We start from the raw sequence: 13,225 nt of genomic DNA, 5'->3' as shown, positions 1-13,225 counted from the left end.
AGTTAAGTACATAGTAGAAGACAGCAGGGTAGCTTGCTTCCTTCTTATACTGTAAGAAACGGTATGAATCAGAATACTTGAAAAATGATAAGCTAGTCTTTTTTTCTTTTTTTTACAAAGGTAAAAAAAAAAAACTTTCACATCAGATTTTCAAAACTGGTAGTGTTCCCTAGAATAGGAAATGATGTCATTCAGCAACTTTCTTGAAAACAATGTATTCTTATGACTATCGACCTATTTATCTCAGAAATTGATGAGCATGCAAATGATTAAAATCTGCAACAAGGAACATTGTACAACAATCTTTGAGGTACATGCCATCTCTTTGAATCAACAGTGACATGGGCCTCGGCAGTGTGTGGCTTCCATTATCTCTTCTCTTTCGAGGACAGCAAGGGACTGTAACCAGCTGATCAGGGCTCCAACCAAGGCCCCTTCCTTGTAGCCCCACCCAGGGAGCTCAACCCTTCAGAGAAATAAAACACTGCTCCTCCCAACTGCAGGGCTAGCAATTCCTAATATAGACTTCATATTGACTCAGAGGGAGCCTGATATTTGCACTAATTCACTTAGCCTTTAGGAAGTTTCCTGGCAAAAGATTAAAAATTCCATAGGTAACATCTTTGAAATGTGTTCACTGCCACATCTAATCTCACATGGAAAACTTCCAAGATGCATATATTTTGCAAACAAGAAGAGGATTAAGATTTTCACTGCTAGCTAGATGTTCCCATATCAGGTCTTCATGTTTGGATATGCTCTCTGTATACTGAGTGTTAATAACCAAACACTAATAGGCCAGTACTCATCAGGGCAAACAGGAGAATTACATTCAATTTCTACGAGAACACTGGGAGTTCTCAGAAAACACGAGATAAGGGTCTTAAGGAAAGTGAGATATAGCCCTGGTCATGATAAAAAACACTTTCTGGAATTTTAATTTCTGGTTAGCAAGCACTCACTTGTCTTTCCACTTTTCTCGAGATAATGCAGGAAATGAAATATTATAACTTGTGCAACAGAAAAAACACCCGATGGGAATAGAGAGGGAAGCTTATAGAAGTAGGGGGAGGGGGAGGGAGAGAAGAAAAGATCAACAGTATCTAGTTTATTATGAATAGAAAGACATTTCCAGAATTTACAAACACCCACATTGTTCATTCCAAAGAGAGCTTTTGATTTGAAGGGATCACTCTCGCCTCCTTCTCTTTACAATATATACAATGGAAGACTTGGATTTCCTTTTCTTGTAATTTTGCTTCCATTCAGTTGCCAATTTTAAGCCCACATTTGAAAACACCCAGTAGAATAAATCCTTCTTCAGTTTAATTAACATGGCCTATTGTCTTTCAGGAAAAATACAAAATTAATATTACTTCTTGTAAGGAACTCAGCTCAACATCAGGTCTATATTACAAGAGATAGTATCAGCAAATATAACTATACAATTGAGAACCATCTATGGCACTAGTATTCTTATTATATTATTTTTCTGAATTACAATCTTAAAACAAGGATCATACCCTATTCTACTCTTTTTAGCCTTGTTTTAAGCATTTGCTCCACTCTTTACAACAGAACATTGTATACCTCAGTTCCACATTCCAAAAAAAAAAAGATGTGCTGTAAGAAAAGTTACTTTTTCCTTTTAAAAATTACACATATAAATCAAAACCTATGTTAAATATTTAATACTCTCTCCACCCAACGTGAACAATTTCGTATGAAATAATTTACAACAATGCTTTGTCGCACACAGTTTCAGCAGCAGATGAAATGAATCTTGTCAATGCGATGAGAGGAAACCCATTCTCCGTGACGGCGTGTGGTGGGCATGTCAACTCATCACGGCCAGCTAAGTCCTTAAGGTTGAAGATGAAGTTTATGTAGAGTCATTGTCCTGGTGTCACAGTGCTTTTCTGCTTGGCACAATATAGAACGTGCAGTTCAGTCAACGAACTCCTGAGGATTGTATAAAGTAAACAAACTGAAATGGATGCATCGTACCATCTACTGAGGAGGAAGATGTGAGGTCCTAGTTGTGAATCATGAAATATTTAGAGTCTGGGTACCCATGAGTTAAAGGAGGATTTGCTGAGGTTGTTTAGGTCTTCATTCTGAAAAGGAAAATGAAAGAGTTCATCACCACAGGCATCTCAAAACACACATTCAATCACTATTTGAGCGTTCTGCTTTTAAAAGGGGCAGTATCAGATAAACTACAGTTATGGGCACAGAAAGTACTATGTACCTAAATTAAAACCAACAAACTGTATTTAACTTTTTTTTTTCCTCTCAAAACATGAGAGTCTAAAGCAATCACAAACTAAAAGTAGCCAATACTAAATCAGCAAACAAATCAATGGGATCTGGACATTTCAGAGGTTTAGCAACACAAAAATGCAAAATTATCTGGTGTGATAACCGAAGCAAACATGTACATCATAGCGTGTGCAACCACTACAAAATATAGTGAGCAGGTTATAGTGAGTCTGCACTACGTTCTGGGGCTAAATTGTACTGTGGATTTTAGACATGACATTTGACATCAAAGTTTTAAATGCAAAGGGAGAACCCAATAAAACAGACCTAATCATTAAATCAGGAAAGAAGTGTGTTCTGATTTAGGTGTAATAAAAATAAGTTACCAAGACAGAAATACTTCTTGTATCCTATTCAAGAAGGTAGATGTCAAGAGGGAACCTCACAAAGCATCTTTTGCTCCCAAATTACATTCGATAGTCTTGAAGAAGTTCAGGTTTTTCACGGATTGAATATGCACACACACACATATAAATAAAGAGAGATAACAGAGAAGAGAGAGAGAGAGAAAGCCTTGAATACTATGTGGCACACAGTAGATAGCTGCAAATTTTGCTTGAATGAGTAAACAGCTGCATTAAGTGCTACGGAAGATTCAAATTTGAATTCTGGTACAAGCCCTGCTTTCCAGAAATTCTAGAAAAGCAAGCTCCACTCATAAGAATGCAAAGTAGACAAGAGGGAACTTCATCCCAGATGCACAGATGGGGAAAGCTCTAGGCCACAGAAGAGGAAAACTCTTCCACTAGGAATAGAGGGAGGTGCCGCACGCACACGCGTGGCTTAGTTCAGAAGCACAGGAATAATCTGGGGAGGTAGAAATCGGGATTTTCACCTCTGTGCCTCAGTGTTACATACCCGGAGTTGTGCACAAGGCCTGACACACAGCATGCACTCAATAAATGTGAGCTAATGAGTGAGTGAGACAAAGCACACTTCACTTTGAAAACACAGGGAGGCAAGAGGGGAACCATGAAGGAGCCATGGGAGGACTGTGGCTTACAGGGACTGCAAGGTGTGTGAAGAGGAGGGAGGGAGTTAAGTGTAGAGACAGACGTTGGGCCACATGACGAAGAACACTGAGTGACAAGCCAAGATGTCTTTAATTATAGGGACAACAAGGACCTATTTTGTGATAGGATCAAGATGTAGCCATAATAATCCACGTCAGCTATGGGAAATCAATGTTTTCAGAAACTCACAAACATAAATGCTGACTAATAGAACTCTCTCCCTTCCCTCTCCTTTTGAAGGGGAGGGCTAAGGTACAGATGCCTCAGCATTCACTATTTGCACACTGGCTTTTTAGGTAAGTCTAGTTTTATGAGGAGGTTTCTGTTTATTTAAAAATACTAACTCTGCCTCTAAAAGGTAGGCAGAATATTTCTTTTGGTTTGGTTTGCTTTTACTTACTAATAAAGACTTGGTGTGGAGATGCCAATGGAGAAACATTCCAGGCTTATCCCTGTAATTGCCAAAGAAGGATTCCTTCCTAGAGTCTCTGCCAGCCCAAGGAAAGCCCATTGTCCTTTCTTCGAAACGCCCCACGCTGTGCGGTGCAACTCCCCAGACAATGAGCTCCAGACCTCTTATTTACTTTCCCGTTTCTTCTGAACTCCTATCTACCCCAATTTCTAGACACAGCTGAGCGGCTCACGCCTCTGAGCCCAACATTAGGCAGGAAGGCCACACTTTATTAAAGGACAAACAAAGAAACTGCTGCACATAAAATGGGTGAAAAACAAAGAGCAGGCGGTATGTTTTTCATTTCATAGCTGGCTGTCATCCAAGAGGGCTGGATGAACAGCTTAGTACAGGAACAAACTGTACCCGGTTTTATCATCACACGTGCCAACCTGCAAGGCTCCACAAGGGCACAGACTGGGGGCCCAGTGAGGAGAGAAAAAAATATGGCTTCACTGAGTACTGAAATCTATTGCTTTGGGCAACTCCCAAACCATCCCTGTAATTTTCCACAAAGAGCTGGAAATAAAAGGACGTATCTACTCCATCATAAACCTTCCTTTCAAACTTCTTACCTGCCTTTCAAAGTCTCAGCATATCATAAGTCCCTATCAACACAAGCCTGAGCCATAAATGCTACCTCTTGGGGCTATCAACTTAGGAGGTAAAGAAAAAATGAAAGCAAGAGGTAAAGAGAGAGGAACGGGACATGGGGTTTGGGAGGGGGATGGCAACAAAGGCCTGGCCAGATTCAAAGGGAAGTCTGGGGTTCACACTTGTCTGATTTCGCACAAGGGTATGTGCATGTGTGTATGTCATCAAGTGAAGCTACTGAGTAATGAAATGGATTTTTCACAGACATCTTCCAGTGAAAACTGTCCTGCACAATGACCACCTTGGTGGTGGTTGGGGGTAGGGGAGTTGCTGCATACTTATTCCAATCATGCAGCCATTGTTTGGAACATTTTTGGAATGCCTTCTCAAGTCCCCCCCCCCCCCTTTTTTTTTTTGCAACTGCCTTCTCAGCCTTGGGCATATTCTTTTGAATGGTCTCTATAGCAGCCAATCTTAGCCCTTTGAGGGCATATTTGATCTTTGGAGACAGCCAAAAAGCTTTGAGAGCCAAATATGGCAAATAAAAGACCTGATTAAGTAGGGTAATGGTTCCCAGTGAGGTATTATCTGAAGCCAAAGAGCCCTGAAGCTTAAGTTCCAGAGACACAGTTGTTCACAAGAGCTACGCAGATGAGCTCACTGGAAAGAAGTCTCAGAACTTTATAGACAGACCTCAACGCACGGGACTTGAGTTCATCTGCTCACAGCCCTGCCTCTCACACTTGCGAACAAAACAGGGTAAGCATGAATAAAGCAACTCATGTGAAGAAGGTAAATATGTATACAGATATACTTTTGCAACATAGGAATTTTTCTTTTAAAGAGCAATACCCATACTATGTTCCTGTAATCATTCAATTCAATAAATATCTGTTGAGTGACAAATACAAATATGATTGCAATGATAAATACCAAAGGAGATGACACAAGCATATTATGCATAATGTACTTATTTATGTATGAGAGTACCTCAAAAAGTTTGTGGAAAGTGAAATTAAAAAAAGGCTACTTGTTGCAAAAAAAAAAAACTTTTTGAAATTCATGTTTTCATAATGTGCATTTTCCATAAACTCTCTGAAGATCTCCCCTACATATACAACCTCAATTGGCTGACACCAACCATATGTAGCAAATATTACCAAAATGCTTCACAAATACAAAAACTCATTTGTAAAATTTATACACTGGAAACAAAAAAGCGAAACATTTCCCTAAGACACTGCAAATATCAAGTGGTGATCTTCCTGAGATACAATTTCTCGAGTTACATCATTGGGGAATAACTTCTGAACCCAGAAATACAATGCACCTGTCATGAGATTTAGTGGCAGGAAATTACATTTTGACAAAATTTCATCACCACATCAGTATCTACCATACCCTTCTGTGTGTATCTTCTTGTAAGATAAAACCCATCTAATCCTGTTGCCAGTAATGAAAAATGCAATTTTTAAAGCATTATCAAATAAGTGAACACTTGAGCAATGCTACTTGAGACCTATGGATTATTGCTTTATTGCATCCAGTAGGAATTTACATCTTCTGGACTCAACCCATTTAAACTATGCCTACTAGAGCTGAAAAACAAATAGGGTTTTGGCTCCCATTCACATTGTCGCAGCCCACTGATCAGTTTCCACTGTGAAAACAGCACACAAGGTCACGATATAAGTACAATGGAAGGATCTGCACCCTTTCAGCTATGCGTGTTTAATAAAAACCACTGACAAGTGCTGTTACTTCTCACCAACTTGTTGAGTCAAATGAAATACGGTAATAAGTATCTGGTCAGGCCATTACTAGCAGTCTCTACTTTTACTAAGGCTATAAAAGTAAAAGCAACTCTGAGTTTCTTGGCTATTATCATATACACTAAAAGAGGACCAGAAAGGAATTCTTCTTCATTGAATTTTGCTTTAAAAAACAAACCACAGTCAAAATTTTTCTTCAAGTGAGCTTGTTTTTTTAAATCTTATATTGCAGATTCAACTTAAAAATTCATAAAATCAAATCGCTGCATTTCAATAAATGCGTCAATTACAGTTTCCTGCTAATGTGCACCCTGGGAGGAAATGGTGATGGCTCAAGTATTTAAGTTCAATCTAAGGACTGAATCCCAACAACGGGCTGTGGCCTGGCTTAGCCTCAGCAATCGAGGACATGTGAAGGGTGAACCAACAGTGGGAGCTCTGTTTCTCTTTCGATGTCTCTGCTTCTCAAATAATTTTCTAAAAATAAATACATGAGGGGGGCGGCGCTGTGGTATAGTGGGTTAAGCCACCTCCTGCAGTGTCAGCATCCCACGTGGGTGCCAGTAGAGAGTCCCGGCTGCTCCACTTCTGACCCAGCTCCCTGCTAATGTGTCTGGGAAAACCCGTGGAAGAGGGTCCAAGGGCTTGGGCCCCTGCACCCATGTGGGAGACCCAGATGAAGCTTCTGGCTCCTTGCTTCAGTCTGGCCCAACCCTGGCCGTGTGGCCACTGGGGAGTGAACCAGCAGATGGAAGACTTCTCTCTCTCTCTCTCTGCCTCTCCTTCTCTGTAACTCTGCCTTTCAAATAAATAAATCTTAAAAAAAATAGGGAAAAGTATCTAAAGAGCATACTTTTATTTTAGTTAATATGAACAGCTTTTAAAAGAAAATGAAGCTGATTATCTTGATTATAATGCAAAAAATGTACAAAATATAAGAAAATGTAAAGCAGCAATAATTACTACTAGTAATCTCCACCATCCAGGGAAAACTACTCTTCAGCTCTCACTTTTAATTTCTGTATTTATCTAAAGGATATGAACTTTTAAAATTCTGCATTTAATGTCAAAAGGGGAAACAGTAAATGATTATAATCATATAATCATACATAAATCTTCCCCATTCTTAAAAGTCTGTAGTGAGAGAAAGTATCTGAAAGGTTACCCAATTTTTTAAATTTTCCCAGTGTTCTATCCTTTTCCAGTTCATTATATATGGGGACAGTAGAATAGTTTGGAAGTAGAAGCATTTCTAGTTTCTTGGTTTCAGCTTTCTGAGGTCTAAGTCTTTAAGGGGCTTTGCCCAGTATTTGGGAAACTCAGGAAGGGAGAAAGACTTCTTCCTTGACCGGGCTAGTGAGAGAAAAGATAGAAGAAATGTGAGCACATAGGAGTTGGTGGGTCACTCTATGCCTTGCAAGATGCCAACAATGATGCCCTGATCTCTTTCTCTCTATTCTGCCTTCCCAGGTTTGCTAATTTATCATCTCACACAATGACATTCAGTTGCATACCACTACTACAATTCATTTCATCAGCTACCTCGCTGAGGCTGACTCAATTAATTCTTGGCACACTTCATTTAAGTCACAGAGATCACATATTAAAACAGCACTGTGTGAAGCACTGAGAAAGTCCTCTGATTTTAACCATTCCTAAACCTGGCTAATGAGCCCAGTAAGTGTTTTGTCCATTTATTTGTTTCTATCATCAGTCTCCAGTCTCATCACAGTTCTGTGAGTAGTCCTGATTTTAACTTTCACATTGTAAAATCTAAGATGAATCAAAGAGACTTCTGATATATTTGATAGATTGTAGAACCCTCATTAAAGAAGCTTCCTAGTTTACAGCCTGGGATCTCCCATTTGAGTTAGATGGTAGCATGGAGGGATGAAGCAACATTACCACAGTCCAGAGCCTTATCTGCCAAAGCAATCATCCACATAAACAAGAAAGAAAGGCAAATCCAGAAAGTTTCAAAAGTTCAGGACAGGGGCCGGCACTGTGGTATAGAGGGTAAAGCTGCCGCCTGCGGTGCCGGCATCACATATGGGGCCGGGTTGAGTCTCACCAATTCCACTTCCGATCTAGCTCCCTGCTAATATGCCTGGGAAGGCAGAGGAAGATGGTCCAAGTTCTTGGGCCCCTTCACACAGGTGGCAGACCCGGAACAAGCTCCTGGCTCCTGGTTTTGGACCGGCTCAGCTCCGGCCGCTGTGGCCATTTGGGGAGTGAACCAGAGGATGGAAGATGTCTCTCTCTCTCTCTCTCTCTCTCTCTCTCTGTCTCTGTCTCTCTATAATGCTGCCTTTCAAATAATTAAACAAATCCTAAAAAAAAAAGTTGGGGACAAAGGAGACTCTGTCCTTTATGATGGACAACTGGGAAGTGCAGGAGCAAACTGAAGTTCTGGGAAGAGACAAAACTGAAAAGTCAAAAAGCTTTCTCGTTTTTAAAGCCTTCAGACCATAATCACCAGAAAGGAAAAAAAAAATCAAGTTAGAATTGAACTAAAGTTAGAATTAAGATCAAGATGACCCAGAAGTTTGCTACTTGACATTGAGAGATGAAAGCTGTTTTAGCTAAAGAAAAGAAACCAAATTCTTTTAAAACAGGCCAGGATTGAGCTGGAAAGACTTGGTTTCATGTTCTTCAATGGTGAAGGGTGACCGGCCAGCCAAACCAGGGCTTTAATGGAGCTGCTTAAATAGCACTTTTGCCTGGCGCAAGTCACATGGGACAGGGCTGGTGAAAATAACAAGGTTGCTGGCCAGCCCTTCCCCATGCATAGGGTTGCCAAGGAAAAACATTCAGGGAGAGTGGCCAACATGTGAGAGGCCATCTCGCTCCAGTTCCCCTTTTGTACCCGTGAAAACCTTCTGGCAGGGCGGGTGACTTCAGGCGGCCACCAAGGCAGAAAGGCACACGCAATATACGAAAGGGAGGGAGAACAGGAGTGGCCACGAATCCCGTCAGCTTCCGCTGTGTCTCCAAGGCAGGAGTAGGTTCTGGAAACTTTTCAGGATGGTTAGGGATGTATGGAGAAGATAGATTAAAATGACAACAACATATCGATCTCAAACATTAAAAGTGCAGTATTCTGTCAACAGTACATTAAGAAAATCTGAATAAATATGAGGAATTTTAAGCCAAAGAATACCCACTTCAGTTGTTTTCTATTCTTTTGTTAACAGGGAACAGACAGATTTGCAGATTCAGTAAATGGGGTCTATACCACAACAGAATGGGGGCTACACCATAACAGTCCCCTCATCTACCCAAAGCAAATTAAAATGTCTCCAGTCTCTCTCCTACTAATATTATAGTATGTCCCATTTACATGACAAAATCAAGATAGGATAATTCAGAAACAAACAAAAATCCCTCCATGTTCCAAGTCAGGCCACACATACAGCAGGGTAGGAAGCATTCATTTTAGCAGGGTTCAACCCGAATGAACCTGTTACACCAAGACATGAAACTAATAAAAAAATCTTTGCTACCTGAGTAAGAAAGCCATAAAAATCCATCTTTCTTCTGCTTTCACAGGAGCTATTTCTGTAGCACATTCTCCCTCCCAGGAATTACAGTCCAGTTCTTAGGTTTATTACTGTAATATCACATCAGTTTTGGGGTTTGGGTTTTGTTTTGTTTGTAACGGTCCCAATACAGGATGCAGGTTTTATAGGTCTGGCTTTACTACAAACCAAAAGGTTACAATTACAATCACAGCTTCCTTTACACTGCGGTATAGAGATAGTAACTTGTGTTTGCAATACTGTTTCTTTAATTAGACAAAAGGGAATCAGACAGATAATCTCAATGCCTTTACTGTTTTCTGTCAAACACTAAATAGATTTCTCAGTCTTTGCCCTCTCCCTGGAGTCAAGCTGCATCAAGAAAACAAGTGCTTGGTTTTGCATCTGAGTAACTGTCCAGCTACCCAATTGTTTCTCAATCATCATCACTTTTTCCATAACAGCACACGAACTGGGCACAGCACAAGTGTTCGCATGGACAGCCCTGGATCTGCAGAGAACTGAGGCAAGGATCATTAACACCACTGACATCACTCTTGGCAGCTGAAGACATGGGGAAACCTGTGTTTAATCTATTTCCTACTCACCACAAGTTTTAGCTGGAGTTCCTGATAATATGCGTTGTGGTTGACTTTATGGAAGAACTTGGTAATGCAAGAAAAATCCACTAAACTGAACAAGCAACTTTAATTGAAGGGACCACAAGGTATGTCAGCTGTGTGGACCCAACCCCCTATCCAGAGGTTCACTTGATCATTAGACAGGCCTTGCAGAGGAGAGTGTCACTACCAACAGTTCCTAATAAGGTCAAGCTCAGCAGAAAACTTTCCTTGGGACACACACAGAACTAACATCCCCAGGAAACCACCATCTTAAATAACAAGCAAAAAAAAGTTGGAGCCTTTGTCTTCATTTTTGCTTTGAGGAGAATACCAAGGGGGAAAATGCAGGGAGGAATTTGGTCTAGCATTCTTTGAAGTTAAGTGAACTATTCTTAAAAAAAAAAAAAAAAAAAAAGGCAATCCAATGAAAGAACACTCCCTCTCTGAAACCAATTGCAACTGGTCATAAATATATAAGTACATGGCAGCATATTTCAGATGCATTCAATCTACAGTCCTCATTTGTTTTAACTTAAGAAGTCTTGTTAAGGAAATACCAGTCATAAGGTTTCTGGGTTATGAGAGTGATTCTTAAACAAAAGCCAATGTTAAGGAGTGTAGAAAATGGTACCATCCATCTTAGACTACAGAAGGCAACAGGCAGGACTGGTATTAATTGGGTCACGTTAAGGATAACGTGCTTGCAATAAAGCAACAATGCAATAAATGTGTGTTTCCCTTGCAATGGCACTACCTGAGTGAGAAGGGAGTAAGCTGTTTGCAATTTTGAATTGTAGGATGTCATTTTGAAAGTCCACTCCCCCACCACCCAGAAACCTGATTTGGAAAGTGTCAATGGAGCTCACTACATGGCTGTCAGGCTTTTTTGAACACTGATGATTTTGTCCACCCAATGATGAACAAAGAAAATGTTGCAAATATACACGATGGAACATTATGAAGCCATAAAAAGGATAGAATCTTGTCACTTGCAACATGCCACGATGGTGGTCATTATGTTAAAAGAAATAAACCAGAACAGGAAAATGAGTAACAGGAAAATGAGTAACACAATCTCACTCATATGTGAGGCCTAGAAAACAGCTGACTGCAAAGAAGTCAAAAGTAGACTGGTGGTTGGTTATCAAAGGTTGGGGAGGAGAGAGGGGAGGCAGGGCTGGGGAGAGGTTGAAATTCTAGGGTTCTATCGTACAGAAGAATAACTAGATAATGTCAATGCACTGTATGTTTCTGTATTTAAAGAAAAACCTAGAAGATAGGATTTTAGATGTTTTCACCATCATATTAAGTGTTTGAGGAGACTGATATATTTACCATAATTGAACATTACTCAAAGCATGCATATATCAAAACATCATATGGTACCCATAAATATGGGTAGAAATATAGAATATAAAAATATATAAAAACCATTTTTCTACATATGTTGAAACTATTTTCAACTAAAAAAATTAGCAAAAAGACGGGTAATATTGCTTACCTCAAGATTTATTATTTTCAAGTTAGAGCTTAAAACGGAGACACTTTTTATTATCTCTTCTCACATGTTCTTTTCTCTGTGATTTCTGGCAAGTTACTTACCCTCCTAAAGCTCAAAGTTTTCATCCATAATGCAGGATGGCAATAATTCTACCAAAGGCTAGCATTAGAGTTATATGAGATAAAACACAGAAGTTCTTATCCATGTGCATGGTATATAATAAGTCCTTAATCATTAGCCCTTACTGTAACTACTTTCATTATAAAGTAGACACCTCTGTCTCTCACCTCTTTCTCCCGATACCCAAAAACACAAGCCATAAAGGCCCTGGTGAAACCAGAAAGCAAGAATATATCCACAGACCAAATGCCACAGACAAAGATGGAAGTTGAAGCCAAAATTAGGATGCATCTTGGGGAGAGAGACAGTTATTTCAGAGAGGGCATGGGAGAGGGGAATGCCAGAAACAAAACAAAGGGGAAAAGTAGCAGTAGCAAAGCTAGAAATATACCCTGTGATACGATTTTATACAAAGATGTGCCTCCTTGTACCAGGAACAGCACAAGTCAGGCATTAAGACAGTAGCACCACATATCTCTGAAAGGATCTTAAGGTCATGCTATCCACAGAAATACCACAGAGCAGCCAGTGCTATAGCTGGAAGCTAGTAGATGCCTGAAGCCCCACCACCCAACCCCCTCTTCTAAGTCTGCAAACGAAAAATCTTGAAATAAATACATGAAAGCATTTACAAGGAGATCACACGAATTGGCTTAAATGGTTATGTGCAGTGAGATTTTTTCATCACTATTTCCAGGTTCCAAAGCTTGTTTATAATTGGTAGGGGAAGCATTAGATGGCTTTTATTTCCAAAGCCTTTTCCCCCAATCTCATCTGAAGGAACTGAACAGGAGTGTGATCAGTCAATCAGCGCTGCCTGGGTAACCTGAAAAACTGAAAGTGCTGCCAGATGCATGTCTAATCATTGGCAGCTGGAAAAGGAGAAGGGGGCCGGCAGAACAAGGGGCATCGGAAATGTTCCTGAAATAACAGAATGCACACATTGATAATGCATGCGTTGCAGCTTGCAATTCTAAGGTCTTAAGGCAGACAATGATGCAGATTTCTTTCTCACTGAAAACACCTCTTGATTTTCTCAGAGAAAGAGGCAACATTCTCTCAGTGCACAGAGGGGTTGACCTTTCCCCCACTGACCCCAAAACTCTGTTTCTTTGCTTTCATCTTTCAAGTCTTACTTCCACTTTGCTCCTGTACCTCTCTCTATTCTCCACTATCTGACCTTCGGCCTTTTTTTTTTTTTCCTTTTTACTTACTTATTTGAAAGACAAAGCTAAAAGGAGAGGGAGAGACGCACTGGTTTACTTCTCAAATACTCAGGTCTAAGCCAGACCAAAGCTAGAAGCCTGGAAC

The 13,225-nt window shown here is 40.1% G+C and overlaps 1 protein-coding gene across 1 annotated transcript in view; it reads right to left on the bottom strand.

Moving 5' to 3' along the window:
• Positions 1-1,093: 1,093 nt before the first annotated feature.
• IRS1 (insulin receptor substrate 1) overlaps positions 1,094-13,225 on the bottom strand; it is a 56,131-nt gene continuing 43,999 nt past the window's right edge. The window contains exon 2 of the mRNA XM_002712509.5: positions 1,094-2,117. The gene's annotated coding sequence lies outside the window, so the exon portion shown is untranslated. The remainder of the gene's footprint in view (positions 2,118-13,225) is intronic.

This window comes from Oryctolagus cuniculus, chromosome 3 (genome assembly GCF_964237555.1).
Source record: "Oryctolagus cuniculus chromosome 3, mOryCun1.1, whole genome shotgun sequence".
Taxonomy (NCBI): Eukaryota; Metazoa; Chordata; class Mammalia; order Lagomorpha; family Leporidae; genus Oryctolagus; species Oryctolagus cuniculus.
This window is presented reverse-complemented; position numbering and strand designations above follow the sequence as displayed.